Source organism: Taudactylus pleione, unplaced genomic scaffold, assembly GCF_031769625.1.
Source record: "Taudactylus pleione unplaced genomic scaffold, aTauple2 ptg000472l, whole genome shotgun sequence".
NCBI classification, from domain to species: domain Eukaryota; kingdom Metazoa; phylum Chordata; class Amphibia; order Anura; family Myobatrachidae; genus Taudactylus; species Taudactylus pleione.
The window spans coordinates 243,646-264,905 of record NW_028284874.1 but is presented as its reverse complement, the minus strand read 5'-3'; positions in this window follow the sequence as shown (position 1 = coordinate 264,905).

Genomic DNA, 21,260 nt, shown 5'->3' with positions numbered 1-21,260 from the left:
GTGAAGACGCTCTGGAACAAGCTACCAGTGAGTGTATACCTTATAAGAGTTTTCCTTAATAGAAACGCTAATCGAACATTTCGATATATTAAGGCGAATTGCCTCTCATGTGTCTTCCCTAAAGAGATACCCAAGTCCGACTCCCGACAGCGCTCATGAGTCTCTAGGAGTGGGTTATCCTGGTCTAAGATAGAATGGTAAATTTGAGATATGATACCCCGTCCAGGGGCAAATAGATACAAAGGCGTTCCATAGCCGTGGGGTTTTGTAATGAATCTGGAGAAGAAAGAGATGAAGTAATAAAGTGGCGGTTCTGGAGTTACTGATAGAAACAGGACTCTGATAGTGTTTCTCCCGTAATTCCGAAAAAGATTATAAGGCGAAGCCACCCAGGATGTGATTAAAGCGGGAGGTGCCAGCCGCCGACCATGTAGAGACCATGTGGGGCGAGTGACCAAGGAGAAAAGAGGGATGAAACCACAGAGGTGTTTGAGGCGACGGGTGAGTAGACAAAGTGAACTTGGTGTCGAGAGAGTCCCATACAGAAAGAGTGAGGGGGGCGACAAGAGAGGCCTGAGTTTCTCAGGGAGCCATGGGAGGTTTGAGACCGAGGAGACTTTTCTGAGTGCAGATTCAAAATCAGCCCATCGTTTGGAGCTTTGTCCATTTCAAAAACAGCCGATGCTTTTGACGGAGGTAATTATGCTTAAAGATAAATATGAGAACTTGAAATACGGGTCACTATGCAACAATACATGTGGCCACTGTAGCCTATGGGCTACACATCGCATAAATAGCCGGAAGAGGGTTCCCTTGGAACCCTTCCTGGCAATGGCACCGTGCATGTGCCGTCAGCGCTACTGCGCATACGCAGTAGCGCCGGCAGCACTCTGGGCACATTGCAGGGACAAGCCCCTGTCCCTGCATGTGCCGGATGATACGTCCAGGTGCTATGATCGCATATTGCAATGCATTATGGGTGGTAATGTCATACCCAGATCGCATTGCAAATACGTTCAGTAATAAATGGCCTCCTCAATGTCCTAGCGCCATTCAAAAGAAGCGAAATCATGAAGTCGTAACTTTTTTTTTTTTTTACCCTTCAGGTTTTCTCGTGAAGAAAATACTTTTTGCGGCACTAAACCTCTTGGCCAGGGGCAATAGATACTGGTGAAACCATCTACCAGTTTACTGTCCCCATCTCACCACATCTGGGCAAGAGAAGGTGCCACCCCAGGATTAGCAGAAGGGGTGACTTGATGCTATCTAACCTGGACTAATCTATTTCCTCCTCTAGACTCCGATCTCCACCCTGGATATTTACCCGTTGCATGACCACAAGAAATAGTGTTCCGCTCACTGCGATCTCTGTTAATAGAGGCTAAACACACAGTGCCCAAAATGCAAGACTGCTACAGTACCTTACCAGGGTGTCTCCCTTGTCCAGGTGTGTGCATTGCTTTGGTGATCCTGTCCAAGTTTCGCCTTAAGCTGTGCTCGGGTAGAATCGCTGTTACATTCAGGGCCGGATTAAGGTGGGGGAGGCGACGGGCGGTCGTCCCTGAGCCCCTACACAGGGTCAGCGTGACCCTGTCGAGAACAGGTGTCCTGTGACACCTGTTCCCGGATTGAGGCTCACTGCCGCGATACGCTGTTAATGTTTGCAGCAGCACAGTCAGTGCCGCTGCAGACAGCGCAGAGCGGCTCCCGAGTCTTCTCACAGGCGCCACGTGACACATGTCCGCGATGCCGATGAGAGGAGGTCACACCCGCACGCCGTCACTCAGGTAAGTCAGTGGCGGAGGCTTTGTTGGTAGGAGGACAGAAGGCTTAGGGGGAAGGGGGGAAGCTCCATGTGGCTTAAATGGGCCCCCGCAATTTAGTTGCCCTGGGGCCCCCACTAGCCTTAATCCGGCCCTGGTTACATTGAGACTGGCCATTCCCAATATTCTATTGTTCAGCAGGGTTCATATATTTTAAGATTATCTAACACGTGCACAAAGTTTATTGAAGACATCCCCATAAAGGCGTCAGGAAAGGTAGACTAAAGGCTTTTTACCCATCCACACACGGCTCCTTGTATACCATGCACGATGTTTTGTTCCCGATTTACAATGGTGTTTGTGCTTATCACCTGTTTCAGCTGGCGAATAATGGATTCCTGTCCCTAGGTTGCAACTTTGATCCTTACCCAAACTCCTGTAAGTACCGCTTGCGCACACACAGTACGATGGCCCCGCATGCTCATGTTTTCGGGCATTTCTGCGTAAGTGAACTTCGCCGAGATGCAGCTTTTTTTGGAGCCATTGTATCAGCAACAGTCTTTTGCTAAATTGCCCTGGTAAAACATTATGGGCGGTATTCAATCAGATTCAATTTTGATAAAACAAAAACTTTCCGCCGGGGAAGTTTTCGCCCTAGTCGCCAGTTTTGGTGCCATCTTTTCGCATATTTTCACAATACGCGCTCTAATTTTTCGCCCTATCCAATTGCACAACACGCGAAAACACATTTGCGCGATAATTGCTCATGGCAAAAGTACCAAAAAGTACAGCACATTTTGGGGAAGTCTGACTGATATTGGAAATCAATATAGAAGTATATTATTAGCCCTAATAAAAGTATTTTGGGTTCTTAAATTGTGTGAAATGGTTGTGTTATGCATATTTGTAAAAGTGTGGAAAATTTGATAAAAAGCAATATTTATTGGAGAAAATAATGACTGCAGTTAAATTGGGGGTACATTAAAATGGGTGCTAGTATAATTTTGTGTCTTTAAAGTGCACTTTTTAAAAATACACCTGCTGAAGCCACCCGCAATGTTTAGAACACCTGTCCCCACCCATACAGCCCCCCAAAATACTTCACCCAGTACTTTAAACCCATTTTCCAACACTTTTTACAGTTTCACCTCAAAGATGACATGTCATTATAAGGGGGAATGAAGTTAAATAAAATAAATCTTTTTGCCTAATTAGTCATTAGGGGCGGTGTCCCAAGGGTCCCGAACCAAGGACCTCATTCAGAGCCGCTCGCTCTGAATGAGGGCGGCCGCTTCTTTAAAATCCGGCCTCCTGGCCGTTCGCTAAGTTGTGGGTGACCACCCACAGCTTTAGCGAGTGACCAGGTGATGGTCGCGATGGTCTTGACCATCGGGGCTTGCGACGAGACCGTCGGGGTCGGGTCTCGTTTCCCGCAAGCCCCAGGTAGCTTCCTGCGCTAACAGAGCAGGAAGCTACCTACTGACATCACTGCTGATGTCAGTAGGGCCGCCTACAAATGGCAGGCGTTCCTTCAGAAATGCCTCCGTTTGTCCGGGCCACCCCCTTTCCCGCCTACAAAACGGGGCGAGCTGTCGAACAACATCGACAGCCACCCCTTTTGTAGTGAGCTCCGGGGCTAGTCCAAGCGCACTGCGGCCGCTGCGCGTGTGCACTGCCCCCCCCCCCATTGACCTGCTTGCGAGCTGGTCTGAAAGAGGTCCCAAGTCCCCTCACATTTTTAGCCTAAAGAGGGATTTTGCACTTTTTTTTCACATGCTCAGAGATGGTGAAAGCTTTTCGCCTGTTTTTGTCTATGGAAAAAGTTTGCACCTGCGAACGCTTTTTGCCAAAACGCGACTTTTTGCACCTAATTGAATTCCCCCCTCTGTATTGCCATGGTGTGCAGCCAAACTTCTCTTGGCAAAAGTGCTGATCTTCTTAAATCGTCCCTTTAATGCTGTCATGTAAATGACACCCTTACTCTCTACCATACAATAGGTGTACGTTCATCCGAGAATGAACGCACATCTCCTCAGAACGGGTCTTGCCTGTTACTCGCAGACGCCCCATTTGGGAGGCGTGCCCGGTCGCCGTTCCCGGAAACTGAGGCGTTTCGCCTCTCTTTTAGGGGAGAGACTAAGCCAGGGTCTGCGTTGGTGAATGCAGACTCCTGACCTCTTGTGTGACCAGGCATCGGCCAAGTTACTGGAGGCTACAGCTCCTGCAGCCTGACCAAAGGAGACACCATCGGTCACGATGGTTCCGATCGACGTCGGTAGCAGTGCTGGCATCGCACATGCAGCAAGGGAGGTGTATGACAGACACTCCCTTCTGCATTAGCATCGGAGATGGACGATTTTACGCAGCTGCTTGCGTGCAGCTCTGCAAATCCGTCCATGAGCCAGGCCCAATGTCGCCACTTAGCGGTGAAATACGGTAAGTGCTGTATTATCTGGAAAAAGCTGCAAATACTTTTAAATGGCTTCAGCGAAAGTTTATGATAAACTTGGTCATGTAGACAACTGTCTCGCCACTAAGACTGTACAGTTAACTTGCAACATGATCTGTTGCATGAAAGAAGGACATTGGATTTATGATTACTGCAGGATTGTCTGAGAATTTCATGATTTTGTATTCCTGTCTATTAAACCTCACTAGTCCCCCCCCATAAAGTATGAGTTCCATATATATATTAATTGATACATAGTAATTTGTTAGATCACATTCAGACACACTATGTCTAAATTTGATGCCACCATTAAACTTGATGGGATGATTTTAATGATTTGTTCTGCAGAAGCCTCTTCTGCCCCAGGTGCTAATAGATTCTCAAACCAATTTTGTAAGAAATATATGGATTGATCTTAGGCTAACAGACCTATTTAATTCCATCGTTGGATAGGCCAGATTTTATCCAGGCAATCACCAGAGCCCAAGTTATACCTCTCTTCCACTGCCCAAATAACCCGGGTTATTGCCGGGTCTACCAGGGTCACGGCTTAATGTAGAAGGGTCCTTAAAAAATAACCCTGGTCGAATGACCAGGGAATCCGACTCTGGTAGCTATCAGGGTCAAACCCTGGAAGGACCCGGGTAATGGCGCGGTGATGCGAAAAAGCCGCTGGTTTTGCAGGGCAGATGGAGCCGACTCGAGATATAACCCAGGTCCAAGGTAGGTGCAGTGTAAACGGTGTGTGACACGGGTAGGAACCATGGGCCTGATTCAGACTTGGGAATAGAGTGAGATATCTCTCTCAACTGATCATCTTGGTGACATCATGCTGCACTGCAGGTGGGGCAGATTTAAAATGTGCAGAGAGATTTGGGAGGAGTGTTTCCAAACTGACATCTAAATTGTAGAGTAATAATAAAGCTGTGCAGTATTTGTAGGCTACATGCAAAAACAGCCAGTATTTACCCCACATGCAAAACAATTTATGTATTTACATCCCTTGCATTGCAATATGGTATGTTCAGGTTAAGTGCTATCTCTCTCTCTCTATATTCCCAACTCTGAATCAGGCCCCATGTTTGAAAACACGAGTTGGACCCAAGTTTTTGGTGAAAAATGGGTATTAGTTGCACATGAGCCAGATAGGGACAGCAGTTCTTAAGGGTTCTGGACCAACCTTTCTACTTAATGTAGATCCAAAACGTTTTTCTGGAAATAATAAGCTAAACAACGTATTGGGTTGGTTTTGCCGTCGTCAGCGGGCCTTGCATAGCACAAGGGAGACGACTGACTTGCTTCACCTAGGGTGCCTCCTTTCTCTGGTAATGACCCCCAAAGGCATTTGATTTGTGTCATTAATAGCCAATGGACACAGCTCCTAAGAATGATAACTGCTTACTACCAGATCTCCTATGCCACAGTCTCTGCTAATGGATCGTTCCTATTAATATCAATAATGGCAAATGCCTCTACATACATCCTTCATGCTTTTATTATATACAATGGTTATTGATCCTCTGGCAGCTTAGGTCTCGCTAAATCCTTTTATTTTCCGCATTAGCTCTGGCACTCGAGCAGTGGATTTCCCTGTATGCACATAATGCCCCTGTGTCACACTATCTAAGCTCCTTACTACCCTACACCTTTTTATACAAATACAACATTTTAGCTTCCTCTCAGGTTATAGAATTAATATAGACCTACACATTCTGCAATGAAATTGTTGGAGGCGGGAAAATCTCAAATTGGGATTGCACAGGTCATTAGATCTTACGAATACTGATATAATGCCAGCCGTCTCCGAAATGCCATTACAGTTCAGCGATGCAATGGAATAACTGGAAAAAGATGTTGATTTTGTGGATCGGCCAGAATTTATGCGTCAAAATGTCCCCCCAAAATACTGTTTGTCTCAAATGAGAACGCCGAACATATGCAACAAATCGCCTCCCAATTTCTTTCGTCCCAACGCACCATAGTGTCAGGCTCCCTGCTGTGCTGAGGCCTCCTCAGAGTTGAGGGTTAGAACTTCCTAGTTTTCAAAATACTCCTGGTTAGATTCTTTAATGCAGGTTCTCAAGATCATCACTCAAGTATCCCCAACAGATCATGTTTTCTGAATTTCTGTCTGTGGAAGCAGTTGTGAAGGATTAAAGAAATCCACAGAATATGACCTGTTAGGGGTACTTGGGGACTGGAGCTGAGAACCCCTGATTTAATGACCAAGGGTAGGTAGATCTTCCTAACCTTCAGGTCAGTTGCCACTTCCACTCTACAAGGTCAATGAGGCAGGTGCCATGCACTGCCTACAAGACCCAACATCTAAATTATGCTTATTTACAGTATATAACACATAATGGGACAGACTCAGGTTTAAAAACAGCTCCGTTCTGAGGGCCTAGCGTACACTGCTGAACGCAGATTCCCGATGTTTGGGAATACGTCTATAGAACATGCCATACGTCTAATCTCCTGGCACGTTACACAGCCGCAACTCAGTAGCACGCGAGTTGTAACGCATGGAGGATAGATGTTTGTGGACACATCTGTAGCTACATACAACTCAGTATATGCCCAAATATCTGCGTTTTGTTCCAAGTGTTCTTGCAGCCAACTTGCAACATTGAATCACCACCATACAGTATGTCCAAGGTTGACTAATAAAGAACATTAAGGGGTAAATTTACTAAAGTGAGAGTTTTTAGAAGTGAATTTTAAAAGTTATGTTGCCCATAGCAACCAATCAGATTCTAGCTATTATCATCTAGGAGGTGGTAGTTAAATGTTAAGTAGAATCTGATTGGTTGCTATGGGCAACATCACTTTTAAAATGCACTTCTAAAAACTCTCACTTTAGTAAATTTACCCCTATGAATCTAAATGCAAACATGGGGTTCCCCCTCCCAAGCATTAACCAGCCCTGGGCTGAAAGCTCCTCCCTGCATCTCTGGTCACGGCAATGGGTTAAATGAAGAAGTAATATTATTTTTCATAGTTAAACTAAAGGTACTAGCAAGCCTGCCCTTTGGCACTTGTAACACTGCAAGTGCCAGCAGGCCGGTGGCACCTGTACGCCCACTGTGAAAAAAATATTGAACTGTAGTATATACACAGAGCTGGTTAATGCTCGGGGGAAGGGAGGGGGGGATTGCCAGCCCTGAACTGACCAGTTTGGGACTGGTTAAAGCTTTGGCAGGAGGACCCCTCGCTGTGTGTCTCCCTATTGTGGCATTACCACCCAGGCTGGTTCATGGAAAATAGGGGGAACCCACGCCGGTTTTCCTCTAGGCTTTTCCATGACCAGACCAGGTTGAAAGGTCCAGGCTGATTATGTGTTTAGGGTGGGGATCCTATGCCTTTTTTTTTTTTTTTTATAACTCTGTAGGATTTTTTAAGCAGAAGAAGCATGCACAGAGCATAGTGATCTGTGCATGCTTCTCATAAACTTGTCTGCCTCTGGCAGGTCTATCATGTGTGGTTTTGTTTTTTTTTAAGTTGGGCTTGATGCTGATTTCCAATCTGACTATTAGTAAATGAGGGGAGCCTGTAGTGGGATATGTGAAAGTACCAACGTTTTCTCAATAGTCGATTTTTGGACGGGATTCGGTTTTATAGTCGATTTTGCCATTGGTAAATCCCTGATTTGCAAAATCAACTTAATATCAGCTATAAATACACCACAAAGCCAAAATCGTCCATCAATAAATAAATATACCCTTTTATCTCTCTCCAAGGTTTGATCCATCACCCCCACTGCCGTGTGTGTGCTATGACACCTGTATAGCAGCGTCCTATTTCTATGTTGTGTGTTTATAATGTGCGGTGGCTTGTAGGTAACAGGTCAGCTTTAAAGCTGTACTACCCCCTAAATTGGTGCAGCAATCGGTTCATCACTTTAAAATGGTGGTAGGGCTGGTAAGACCTGTGAAAATTAACAAAGGGCCTGATTCAGCAAGGAACGCAGTTGCTTATACGCACGCAATTTGGCGATTGTTGCATTCTATGTATGCATAGCAGTGTGCATGCGTGACCCAGCCATTCTATACACAGAAAAAAACAAATTGACATCGGTGTGTTGCCTACTGATGGTTCCATCAGTGATTATTGTCGATGACACACAACCATCTTTGGTGATCCATCGATGGTTTGCATCCCTCGTTGGCTGCCAGGGGCACAGCATGGGCCAATCAGCACCAGGGGCAGGGCTTAGAGGGCTACCAAGGGGCGGGGCTTTGCCCAGTGAGGTGAAGAACCAGAATAAACCACCTGTCTGCCATCAATGGCAGAAAACCATTGGATCTCTGGGATCGATGACAACACCATCGACCATCAGTAGTTTGCCATCAATGGTTCTTAACTATCGATGGTCGATGTCCATCCCTAGCTCATATCCCTCCCTAGTTGCTAGTAGAAAAAAATGCCATTTTGAAAATATTGGTAAATTCGCAAACTTGACCCATGTGAAAAACCCTCTCTGTGGACAGGCGAAACCTGACGTATATATATCGGTAACTGTTATGTAGCGTAATTTGCTTCTTGCGTGCTTAGTAATCGCTGATCGCCATATTGCACATATTGCGACATGGATGGCACGGTCAGTCTTCCTCTGTTCCTGGGGAACCGCGAGCTTGTAATTGGGTTGTATTAAGGAGTCAATGCCCACAATTCTGCTCTCACATCTTCCTTAACCCTCTCCAGAGGCTGTCATCTGTGCAGAAGGCAAATTAGACTGTCATGTAATAGTATAATGAATGCCTTTATTGTGCAGAATGAGAGGTGTGAGTGGACTTTGAAGAATCTTTATCTTTTGTGTCCGTCTCCTTCGCTCCCTTTGTCTCCCGCTCCCCATCCCAGGTTCGGGCTCTCAGGGGCTAGCCTTTGAAGTGGGTAATGCACTAACTGCTGTAGCCCTGTAATACTTCCATTAAAGTAAATAGCCTGCCCTTCTATTATATCTATGTTTTCTAGCATATAATGAGGAGAGTGACTGATATATCTATTGTCTGACAGTAGCGCTCTGCATTTCCCTCCCTCCCTGTGTGTATGCATGTACTGAGAGCACATGTGCTGGAATAGGGGTCTGTGCTGTGTGTATGCATGTACTGACAGGTCATGTGCTGTAACAGGAGGCTGTGTGTATACATGTACTGAGAGCACATGTGCTGTAACAGAAGTCTGTGTGCTGTGTGTATGCATGTACTGAGAGCACATGTGCTGTAACAGGAGGCTGTGTGCTGTGTGTATGCATGTACTGAGAGCACATGTGCTGTAACAGGAGTCTGTGTGCTGTGTGTATGCATGTACTGAGAGCTCATGTGCTGGAACAGGAGGCTGTGTGCTGTGTGTATACATGTACTGAGAGCACATGTGCTGTAACAGAAGTCTGTGTGCTGTGTGTATGCATGTACTGAGAGCTCATGTGCTGGAACAGGAGGCTGTGTGCTGTGTGTATGCATGTACTGAGAGCACATGTGCTGTAACAGGAGTCTGTGTGCTGTGTGTATGCATGTACTGAGAGCTCATGTGCTGGAACAGGAGGCTGTGTGCTGTGTGTATGCATGTACTGAGGGCACGTGCTGGAATAGGAGTCTGTGTGCTGTGTGTATGCATGTACTGAGAGCTCATGTGCTGTAACAGGAGTCTGTGTGCTGTGTGTATGCATGTACTGAGAGCTCATGTGCTGTAACAGGAGGCTGTGTGCTGTGTGTATGCATGTACTGAGAGCTCATGTGCTGGAACAGGAGGCTGTGTGCTGTGTGTATGCATGTACTGAGAGCACATGTGCTGGAACAGGAGTCTGTGTGCTGTGTGTATGCATGTACTGAGAGCACATGTGCTGGAACAGGAGGCTGTGTGCTGTGTGTATGCATGTACTGAGAGCACATGTGCTGGAACAGGAGTCTGTGTGCTGTGTGTATGCATGTACTGAGAGCTCATGTGCTGTAACAGGAGGCTGTGTGCTGTGTGTATGCATGTACTGAGAGCTCATGTGCTGGAACAGGAGTCTGCTGTGTGTATGCATGTACTGAGAGCACATGTGCTGTAACAGAAGTCTGTGTGCTGTGTGTATGCATGTACTGAGAGCACATGTGCTGTAACAGGAGGCTGTGTGCTGTGTGTGTGCATGTACTGAGAGCTCATGTGCTGGAACAGGAGGCTGTGTGCTGTGTGTATGCATGTACTGAGAGCACATGTGCTGGAACAGGAGGCTGTGTGTATGCATGTACTGAGAGCTCATGTGCTGGAACAGGAGGCTGTGTGTATGCATGTACTGAGAGCTCATGTGCTGGAACAGGAGGCTGTGTGCTGTGTGTATGCATGTACTGAGAGCACATGTGCTGGAATAGGAGTCTGTGTGCTGTGTGTATGCATGTACTGAGAGCACATGTGCTGGAACAGGAGGCTGTGTACTGTGTATGCATGTACTGAGAGCACATGTGCTGGAACAGGAGTCTGTGTGCTGTGTGTATGCATGTACTGAGAGCACATGTGCTGGAACAGGAGTCTGTGTGCTGTGTGTATGCATGTACTGAGAGCACATGTGCTGGAACAGGAGGCTGTGTGCTGTGTGTATGCATGTACTGAGAGCTCATGTGCTGTAACAGGAGGCTGTGTGCTGTGTGTATGCATGTACTGAGAGCACATGTGCTGTAACAGGAGTCTGTGTGCTGTGTGTACATGTACTGAGAGCACATGTGCTGTAACAGGAGTCTGTGCTGTGTGTATGCATGTACTGAGAGCACGTGTGCTGTAACAGGAGTCTGTGTGCTGTGTGTATGCATGTACTGAGAGCTCGTGTGCTGTAACAGGAGGCTGTGTGCTGTGTGTATGCATGTACTGAGTGCTCATGTGCTGTAACAGGAGGCTGTGTGCTGTGTGTATGCATGTACTGAGAGCTCATGTGCTGTAACAGGAGGCTGTGTGCTGTGTGTATGCATGTACTGAGAGCACATGTGCTGTAACAGGAGGCTGTGTGCTGTGTGTATGAATGTACTGAGAGCACATGAGCTGTAACAGGAGTCTGTGTGCTGTGTGTATGCATGTACTGAGAGCACATGTGCTGTAACAGGAGTCTGTGCTGTGTGTACATGTACTGAGAGCTCATGTGCTGTAACGAGTCTGTGCTGTGTGTATGCATGTACTGAGAGCACATGTGCTGTAACAGGAGTCTGTGCTGTGTGTATACATGTACTGAGAGCACATGTGCTGTAACAGGACTCTGTGTGCTGTGTGTATGCATGTAATGAGAGCACATGTGCTGTAACAGGAGGCTGTGTGCTGTGTGTATGCATGTACTGACAGGTCATGTGCTGGAATAGGAGTCTCTGTGCTGTGTGTATGTATGTACTGAGAGCACATGTGCTGGAACAAGAGTCTGTGTGCTGTGTGTATGCATGTACTGAGAGCTCATGTGCTGTAACAGGAGTCTGTGTGCTGTGTGTATGCATGTACTGAGAGCACATGTACTGTAACAGGAGTCTCTGTGCTGTGTGTATGCATGTACTGAGAGCACATGTGCTGTAACAGGAGTCTGTGTTCTGTGTGTATGCATGTACTGAGGGCACGTGCTGGAATAGGAGTCTGTGTGCTGTGTGTATGCATGTACTGAGGGCACATGTGCTGGAATAGGAGTCTTTGTGCTGTGTGTATGTATGTACTGAGAGCACATGTGCTGTAACAGGAGGCAGTGTGCTGTGTGTATGCATGTACTGAGATCACATGTGCTGTAACAGGAGGCTGTGTGCTGTGTGTATGCATGTACTGAGAGCACATGTGCTGTAACAGGACGCTGTGTGTATGCATGTACTGACAGGTCATGTGCTGTAACAGGAGGCTGTGTGCTGTGTGTATACATGTACTGAGAGCACATGTGCTGTAACAGAAGTCTGTGTGCTGTGTGTATGCATGTACTGAGAGCACATGTGCTGGAATAGGAGTCTGTGTGCTGTGTGTATGTATGTACTGAGAGCACATGTGCTGGAATAGGAGTCTGCTGTGTATGTATGCATGTACTGAGAGCACATGTGCTGGAACAGGAGTCTGTGTCGGTGGCGTAACTAGGGGGGGTCGGGCAGGGTGCGTGCCCTGGGCGCCGTGGGGGGCGCCGCCGGCCACGGTCCGGCCCGCCCTAGTTAGCCACCAGTGTAGCGTCGACCGCAATGACACATTTACACAGGACCGGCGCTAGGCTTCCAGCGCCGGTCCTGTGCTGCACACGTGAGCCCGTTCCCTCCCCCTGAGCGCTTGCCCAATAGCGCCAGGAGGCGGGCTCAGGCTGTGCATAACACACGCATCGCCGCCAGCGCTGGCAGCGATGCGTGTGTTAAACAGCAGCCAATGAGAGTCAAATAGACTCTCATTGACTGCTGCAGCACCCACTGCAAGAGCCGGACTTCTGTCCGGCTCCGCAGTGGGTAATGGGACAGACGTCATGACGTCTGTCCCATTATGCTGAACGCGCCAGCCCGGGAGGACTGGCAGGCGGCGGCGGGAGCATCGTCGCGGACTGGAGGAGCAGCAGCAGCGTCGATTCAGGTAAGTATGTTTTTATATATATATATTTTTAAAAACCTGTCAGCACTACTGGGGGCACAACGGGAGTGGCTACCACTGGGGGGACCTCTACTGGGGTGGGGGCACAACGGGGGGGGGGCTACTACTGGGCGCACCATTATTAGGAGGACCTCTACTGGGGGGGGCTATTACTGGGGGCACCATTATTAGGAGGACCTCTACTGGGGGGGGCTATTACTGGGGGCACCATTATTGGGAGGACCTCTACTGGGGGGGGGGGCTATTACAGGGAACACTTAATCGGGAGGGGGAACCTCAACTGGGGACCACTACTTGGGGGGGACCACTACTGGGGGCATTATAAAAGGGGCCTGCTACTAGGGGCACTGCACTGGGGGGACCACAACTGGGGGCAATAACAGGAAGGACCACTACAGGGATAGGCCGGCCCTAGCCCAAATTTTTTGGTAAGCAAGTATATTTTTGGCGCCCCCCCATGCAGTGCACCCTTTACAGTGCCCCCGGTAGTAGTCCCCCCAATGCAGTGCCCCCAGTAGTACCCCCCAGGCAGTGCCCCCAGTAGTGGTACCCCCCTATGCAGTGCCCATTACATAGTGCCCCTAGTAATAGTCCCCCCTCTTGTAGTGCCCCCAGTAGTAGCCCCCCTTGTAGTGCCTCCAGTAGTATTCCCCCCTTGTAGTGCCCCCAGTAGTATTCCCCCCCCCTTGTAGTGCCCCCAGTAGTATTTCCCCCCTTGTAGTGCCCCAGTAGTATTCCCCTCCCTTGTAGTGCCCCAGTAGTATTCCCCCCCCTTGTAGTGCCCCCAGTAGTATTCCCCCCCTTGTAGTGCCCCCAGTAGTATTCCCCCCCTTGTAGTGCCCCCAGTAGTATTCCCCCCCTTGTAGTGCCCCCAGTAGTATTTCCCCCCCCTTGTAGTGCCCCAGTAGTATTCCCCCCCCTTGTAGTGCCCCCAGTAGTATTCCCCCCCCTTGTAGTGCCCCCAGTAGTATTCCCCCCTTGTAGTGCCCCCAGTAGTATTTCCCCCCCTTGTAGTGCTCCCAGTAGTATTTCCCCCCCTTGTAGTGCCCCCAGTAGTATTTCCCCCCCTTGTAGTGCCCCCAGTAGTATTCCTCCCCTTGTAGTGCCCCCAGTAGAATTCCCACCCTGTAGTGCCCCCAGTAGTATTCCCCCTCTTGTAGTGCCCCCAGTAGTATTCCCCCCTTGTAGTGCTCCCAGTAATATTTCCCCCCCCTTGTAGTGCCCCCAGTAGTATTCCCCTCCCTTGTAGTGCCCCAGTAGTATTCCCCCCCCCTTGTAGTGCCCACAGTAGTGTTCCCCCCCTGTAGTGCCCCCAGTAGTATTCCCCCCCTTGTAGTGCCCCCAGTAGTATTCCCCCCTGTAGTGCTCTCAGTAGCCCCCCCCTTGTAGTGCTCCCAGTAGTAATCCGCCCACCCGCAGTAGAGACATAATAATAAAAAAAAAAAAAAAAACAACACATTTACCTGACGCGTCACTCCCAAGACGCGTCACTCCCATAATGCAAAGCGGCGGACGGAGGAGCTGATCTCGGCGGCGGGACCAGGAGCGGGTGTCAGGTAAATGTGTTTTTTTTTTTTATTATTATTATGTCTCTACTGCGGGGGGGCGGATTACCCACTGCGGGAGCCGGTCAGCGTTCCATCCGGTCAGCGCTACACACGTGGTGCACCTGTGTCACAGTGACACAGTCTGCACCGTGGCCCGCATGGTACGCAGCTGAGGCGCCCTTCACTATGTGGCGCCTTACGCAGCTGCGTACCATGCGTAACGGGAGAACCGGCCCTGTGTGTATGCATGTAGTGAGAGCACATGTGCTGGAATAGGAGTCAGGACCTCATTCAGACCCACTCGCAAGCGCTGAGCGCTCGCAAGCGGGTTGATGTTTAGGCCCTGCGCACGCGCAGCGGCCGCACTGTGCGTGCGCAAGCCCCCGAGCAAGAGAGAAATTCTCTTGCTCCGGAGCTCACTACAAAAGGGGCGGCTGTTGATGTTGATCGACAGCTTGCCCCGTTTTGTAGGCGTGGCGGGGGAGGTGGTATCACAAACGGAGGTGTTCCTTATGGAACGCCTGCCGTTTTGTGGGTGGCCGCACTGACATCAGCAGTGATGTCAGTGGGGAGCTTCCTGCTCGATCAGACTAGGAAGCTCCCTGGGGCTAGCAGTTGCCGAGACCCAACCTTAGCGTCTCGTTGCAGGCCCCAATGGTTGCGATGGTCTTGACCATCGCAACCATCAACCTGGTCGGTCGCTAAAGCTGTGGGTGGTAACCCACAACTTAGCTAGCGACCAGGAGGCCGCACTTCAAAACCCAAGTGGCCGCCCTCATTCAGAGCGACCGCTCGCATTTTGCGAGCGCCTCTGAATGAGGGCCTCTGTGTGCTGTGTGTATGCATGTACGAGAGCACATGTGCTGTAACAGGAGTCTGTGTTCTGTGTGTGTGTATGTATGTACTGAGAGCACATGTGCTGGAATAGGAGTCTGTGTGCTGTGTGTATGTATGTACTGAGAGCACATGTGATGGAACAGGAGTCTGTGTGCTGTGTGTATGTATGTACTGAGAGCACATGTGCTGGAATAGGAGTCTGTGTGCTGTGTGTATGTATGTACTGAGAGCACATGTGCTGGAATAGGAGTCTGTGTGCTGTGTGTATGTATGTACTGAGAGCACATGTGCTGGAATAGGAGTCTGTGTGCTGTGTGTATGTATGTACTGAGAGCACATGTGCTGGAATAGGAGTCTGTGTGCTGTGTGTGTGTATGTATGTACTGAGAGCACATGTGCTGGAATAGGAGTCTGTGTGCTGTGTGTATGCATGTACTGAGAGCACATGTGCTGGAATAGGAGTCTGTGTGCTGTGTGTATGCATGTACTGAGAGCACATGTGCTGGAATAGGAGTCTGTGTGCTGTGTGTAGATGTGCAGCCATGGAGACTTGTACACCAGTAACGTGCTATGGGCCTGGATGTGCGCTAATCCTGCCGCAGCTGCGAATTTCTATGCAGCGGCTGTGCGAAAATACGCAGATGTCACAGCCCCCGGGATTTGCATTGAGACGGCCACTGGCAGCTTCGCCAATCCGGATGACTGTGTACAAAGTCGCAGCATCGGACCCAGATCAGCCGTTTACAGGACTTCTGGGTAAACCCTATGGTCGCGCAGAATTGGCGCCAGAAGTGAGACGCCGGAGCAATTGTTTTTTTTTTTTTTACTGTGTACAGGGTCGCGGGCAGAGACACGCCCCCAAAAACAGTCACGGCACGCCTTGAGTGGCCACCTCGCCGTTGCCGCCCACAAAACGGTCCCTGCCTGTCAATCGATTGTCAAATAAATTCTCACTGTGATCGACAACGGTAATTAAACTTGACTCATGCACAGTGCAACTCCGATGCATTGCGTAAACCACCGATAATCGCTCAACTGTGTAAACATCGGTGCTGAATCAGGCCCTATGCACATGATAGCTTGGAGTGAGCACCTACCCATTCCATTTTGTGGGGCTGGGCTTTAGGTCCAACATCTATCTGCAACTATTCCACCGTTCAGGGACATATCTGCCAACATAATGGTGTCTTTCGGCCTGATTTAGCATTGGGCGCAATGCCGATAATTTCCAGCAGTTGTTTGCTATTGTGTGAACACCGTACCGCGCAAGGACAGCGATTGCATTGCGATTACATTCGTAGAAAGAAATGACTCGCAAAGTGAGTGACAGGTAGTCAGCATTTGGGGGTGGCACAGCAGGAGTCTTCCTACCTCAGTTACGTGCTCGTTTACCTTGCGCAGACTACTGGCAGCGGCATTTTCATGATTACAATATTTGATTTGCCCTGAATATTCATTTGCAACATTAGCTGCCGCGGAAGACATCGTCATGACAACTCCCAGCCTTTATCAGTCTTTATCAGCGGACTCATAGTGTAAGAGAAGATATCACCTCAGCTGGACTTGAAATAGGCTTTTCTTAAACTTCAGTTTTATCCCATTTTGCAATATGTAATAGAAAATGAGTACACAGAATACTTTGAGGGTTCACATTCTATACCATACGTGCCTACTCCCCAAAAATCGGGTGGCTCCCCGTCCCCCTCGCAAGAGAAGGCAAGTCTCCTGGTTTGGCTGTGTCATCGGCCCCTGAGGCCAAAAAGATGGTAAGTATGTTATATATTTAACTCAATATAATGAAAAAAGCCTTCAACCACACAAAAGTGAGACATGTCCTGAGGTCATCTCTCAAATAGTATAGGAGAAAATATAGCGCTAAAATTTATGACGGGAGCAGAAATAAAATGGTCGCTGGTCAAACTTTGGCAAACCTGCAAAAGAAGGCTCCTCAACAATGGGGGCAGTTTTAAGGAAGGGGGAGCTTGTATGCACCTTGAAATGGGCTTAGCAGACATCTGGGCACATTTGTGCGAATTAAGTTGTAGTGTGGTCCTAAACCTAAATTGTTATGTGGCAAGATGATAGAATTCAAGTTTTAAATAAACTTCCATGAATTAAATAACATACAAGTTACAATATAGTGCCTACCTTTCATGGTTAGACCCCAATCCAATCAGCCGCAGAACCTGTATAGTGTGTGTCAGTATCTAAGGGTAGGAGTTGGCAACCCTGATTCTAAAGTATACAAACTATGGGCATGATTCTGAGTCACATGCTCTGCCGATAATATCGCAAACGGCCGATGGCTTCTTCTGTACAAGCGTCGGAGTCACACAGCACCCGCGCCCCGATTGTCACCACATGAGATGCAGTGGGCGTTCCTGGCAGGTAACAAGGGTACAGTCTCCCTAACCTCTGTCTAGTGCCTGACAAAAAGCTCCCCCTAGTGCTTAACCCTAACCTCCCCATAGATAATAACCTTCCCCTAGTGGCTAACCCTAATCCCCTAGTACCTGCCCTTACCTCCCCTTAGTGCCTAACCCTAACCTCCTCCATAGCCTAATAATAACCTCCCCCTAGTGCCTAACCTTCCCCATAGCCTAATAATAACCTCTCCCTAGTGCCTAACCTACCACTAGTATCTAACCCTAACCTCCCCGTAGCCTAATAATAACCTCCCCCTAGTGCCTAACCTCCTCCATAGCCTAATAATAACCTCCCCCTAGTGCCTAACCTTCCCCATAGCCTAATAATAACCTCTCCCTAGTGCCTAACCTACCACTAGTATCTAACCCTAACCTCCCCGTAGCCTAATAATAACCTCCCACTAGTGCCTAACCTTCCCCATAGCCTAATAACAACCTCCCCCTAGTGCCTAACCTTCCCCATAGCCTAATAACAACCTCCCCCTAGTGCCTAACCTTCCGCATAGCCTAATAATAACCTCTCCCTAGTGCCTAACCTACCACTAGTATCTAACCCTAACCTCCCTGTAGCCTAATAATAACCTCCCCCTAGTGCCTAACCCTAACCTCCCACTAATGTCTAACCCTAACCTTCCCCATAACCTAATAAAAACTTCCATGTAGTGCCTAACCTCTCCCCAGTGCCTAACCCTAACCTCCCCCAAGTACCTAACCTCATAATAACCTCCCCCTATTGTCTAACCCTACCCTCCACCAGTGCCTAACCCTAACCACCCCTAGTGCCTAACCTCCCCCTAGTGCCTAACCCTAACCTCCCAATAGTGCCTAACCCCCCCTAGTGCCTAAACATAACCTCCCTCTAGTACGTAGCTATAACCTCCTCCTAGTGCCTAACTGTAACCTCCCCCTAGTACGTAGTCCCAACCTCCCCCTAGTGCCTAACCCTAACCTCCCCCTAGTGCCTAACCCTAACCCAATAGTGCCTAACCTCCCCCTAGTGCCTAATCCTCCTAGTGCCTAACCAGATCCTCCCTCTAGTACATGGCCCTAACCTCCCTCTAGTACGTAGCTATAACCTCCTCCTAGTGTCTAACCATAACCTACCCCTAGTACGTAGCCCTCCCCCTAGTGCCTAACACAACAATCCCGCAGCCTAATGTCAGCATTCTGACAATGTCAGAATTTCATATGTTGCCTGTCATTTAACAATGTTGATATTATGATGGTGCCAACATTATGAATGTGGACACTGCTGTTCTCAACCTAATGACTGCATCCCTCCTCTTCTTGGTGTAAGGTAAATTTATCTAAACCATCATCAGCTTCTAGCTGTAATTTTATAGAATGTACTAGAAAAATAATCACTTGCTGGTTGGTACTAGAAATAACCCATTTGTTTTCTTTTGTGACACTTCTTTAAATTATTGTGCATCTACTTCATCACTCTCCCGTTGGTGTACCCTGGGCAGAACTTTGACCTGGGGAGCCCAGAACAGGCTCCCCGGGTCAAAGTTCTGCCCAGCATACACCAATGAGAGGTCTGAACGGGGCCTCAACCCCCTAGTATGTCTTCTGGGATCCACTGTTATCACTCTGAAGTTTAGTCCAAATCCATCCAGTGGAAGGCTCAGAACAGGCTCCCGGGTCAAAGTTCTGCCCAGCATACACCAACGAGAGGTCTGATCGGGGCCTCAACCCCCTAGTATGTCTTCTGGGATCCACTGTTACCACTCTGGGAAGTTTTCGTCCAAATCCATCCAGTGGAAGTCCCAGAACAGACTCCCCGGGTCAAATTTGTGCCCAGCGTACGCCAACGGGAGGTCCGACTGGAACCCGGCTAGGATACAACTTGACCACCTTATGTTGTGTCAGCGAGACAGGGATGTGCCGCTGTCAGTGAGGCAGGGATGTGCCGCTGTCAGTGAGGCGGGGATGTGCCGCTGTCAGTGAGACGGGGATGTGCCGCTGTCAGTGAGGCGGGGATGTGCCGCTGTCAGTGAGACGGGGATGTGCCGCTGTCAGTGAGGCAGGGATGTGATGCTGTCAGTGAGACGGGGATGTGATGCTGTCAGTGAGGCTGTGATGTGCCGCTGTCAGTGAGGCTGTGAAGTGCCGCTGTCAGTGAGGCTGTGAAGTGCCGCTGTCAGTGAGGCGGGGATGTGCCGCTGTCAGTGAGGCTGTGATGTGCCGCTGTCAGTGAGGCTGTGATGTGCCGCTGTCAGTGAGGCGGGGATGTGCCGCTGTCAGTGAGGCGGGGATGTGCCGCTGTCAGTGAGGCGGGGATGTGCCGCTGTCAGTGAGACGGGGATGTGCCGCTGTCAGTGAGGCGGGGATGTGATGCTGTCAGTGAGGCGGGGATGTGCCCCTAGTCAGTGAGGCGGGGATGTGCCGCTGTCAGTGAGGCTGTGATGTGCCGCTGTCAGTGAGGCAGGGATGTGATGCTGTCAGTGAGACGGGGATGTGCCGCTGTCAGTGAGGCGGGGATGTGCCGCTGTCAGTGAGACTGTGATGTGATGCTGTCAGTGAGGCGGGGATGTGCCGCTGTCAGTGAGGCTGTGATGTGCCGCTGTCAGTGAGGCGGGGATGTGCCGCTGTCAGTGAGGCGGGGATGTGCCGCTGTCAGTGAGGCAGGGATGTGCTGCTGTCAGTGAGACAGGGTTACGCTGGGAAGTGTGCAGCCATTTGGAAATAATGCACAGTCATGTGATCTAGTGTGTCCAATCATGTCAGTGGGAATGCTGTCATTATAACACAATACTTTACATGGGAACTTTGCCGCTCCGTCATGCCCGAACCGTTGCCCAAATCTAATTTTTTTGACTGGCACATCTACATGGTAAGACCTTTATAAAACCTAGAACTAATATTAGAGATGAGTAGGTCCGGTTCTCAGAGAATCGAACTTCGCCATCCAGGCTGCTATACGAGTCTGTCTCTGGTTTTCCCGCCTGACTCGAATCCCAAAACGTCATCCTCCTGCTGTCGGATTCTCGCAGGTTTTGGATACTATAAAGGTACCCGGTGTCATCTGCACCATTTCACCCCAGCTTTGGAGAGTGTAGTGAGCAGAGGGCTGCTGTGTCCATCCAAGGGCTGCTGTGTCTGTTCAGGGCAGGGGCTGCTGTGTCTATTCAGGGGTTGCTGTGTCCATCCAGGGCAGAATGCTGCTGTGTCCATCCAGGGCAGAGGCTGCTGTGTCCATCCAGGGCAGAGGCTGCTGTGTCTATGCAGGGGATGCTGTGTCCGTCCAAGGGTGCCCAGTGTAAAAAACAAAAAAAGCTAATATATATTATTTTTTTAAATTATATTATTTTTTTGTGTGCTGTACCCCAGTGTACTATATTATTATTTTTTTACTGTGACGCTGCTGGTCAGACTGCAGTGTAATATTCATACACCTATTTTGAAACTATAAGTCATAGCGCAGTGTAATATTCATACACGTATTGTGACACTGTAAGTGGAACCGCAGTGTAATATACATGTATTGTGACAAAGTGGAAATGCAGTGTAATATTCAATACGTACTGTGACACTGTAAGTGGAAACGCAGTGTAATATTCATACATGTATTGTGACACTATAAGTCGTAGCGCAGTGTAATATTCAACACGTATTGTGACACTAAGTGGTAGAGCAGTATATTATTCATAAAACATATTGTGACACTACGTGGTAGCGC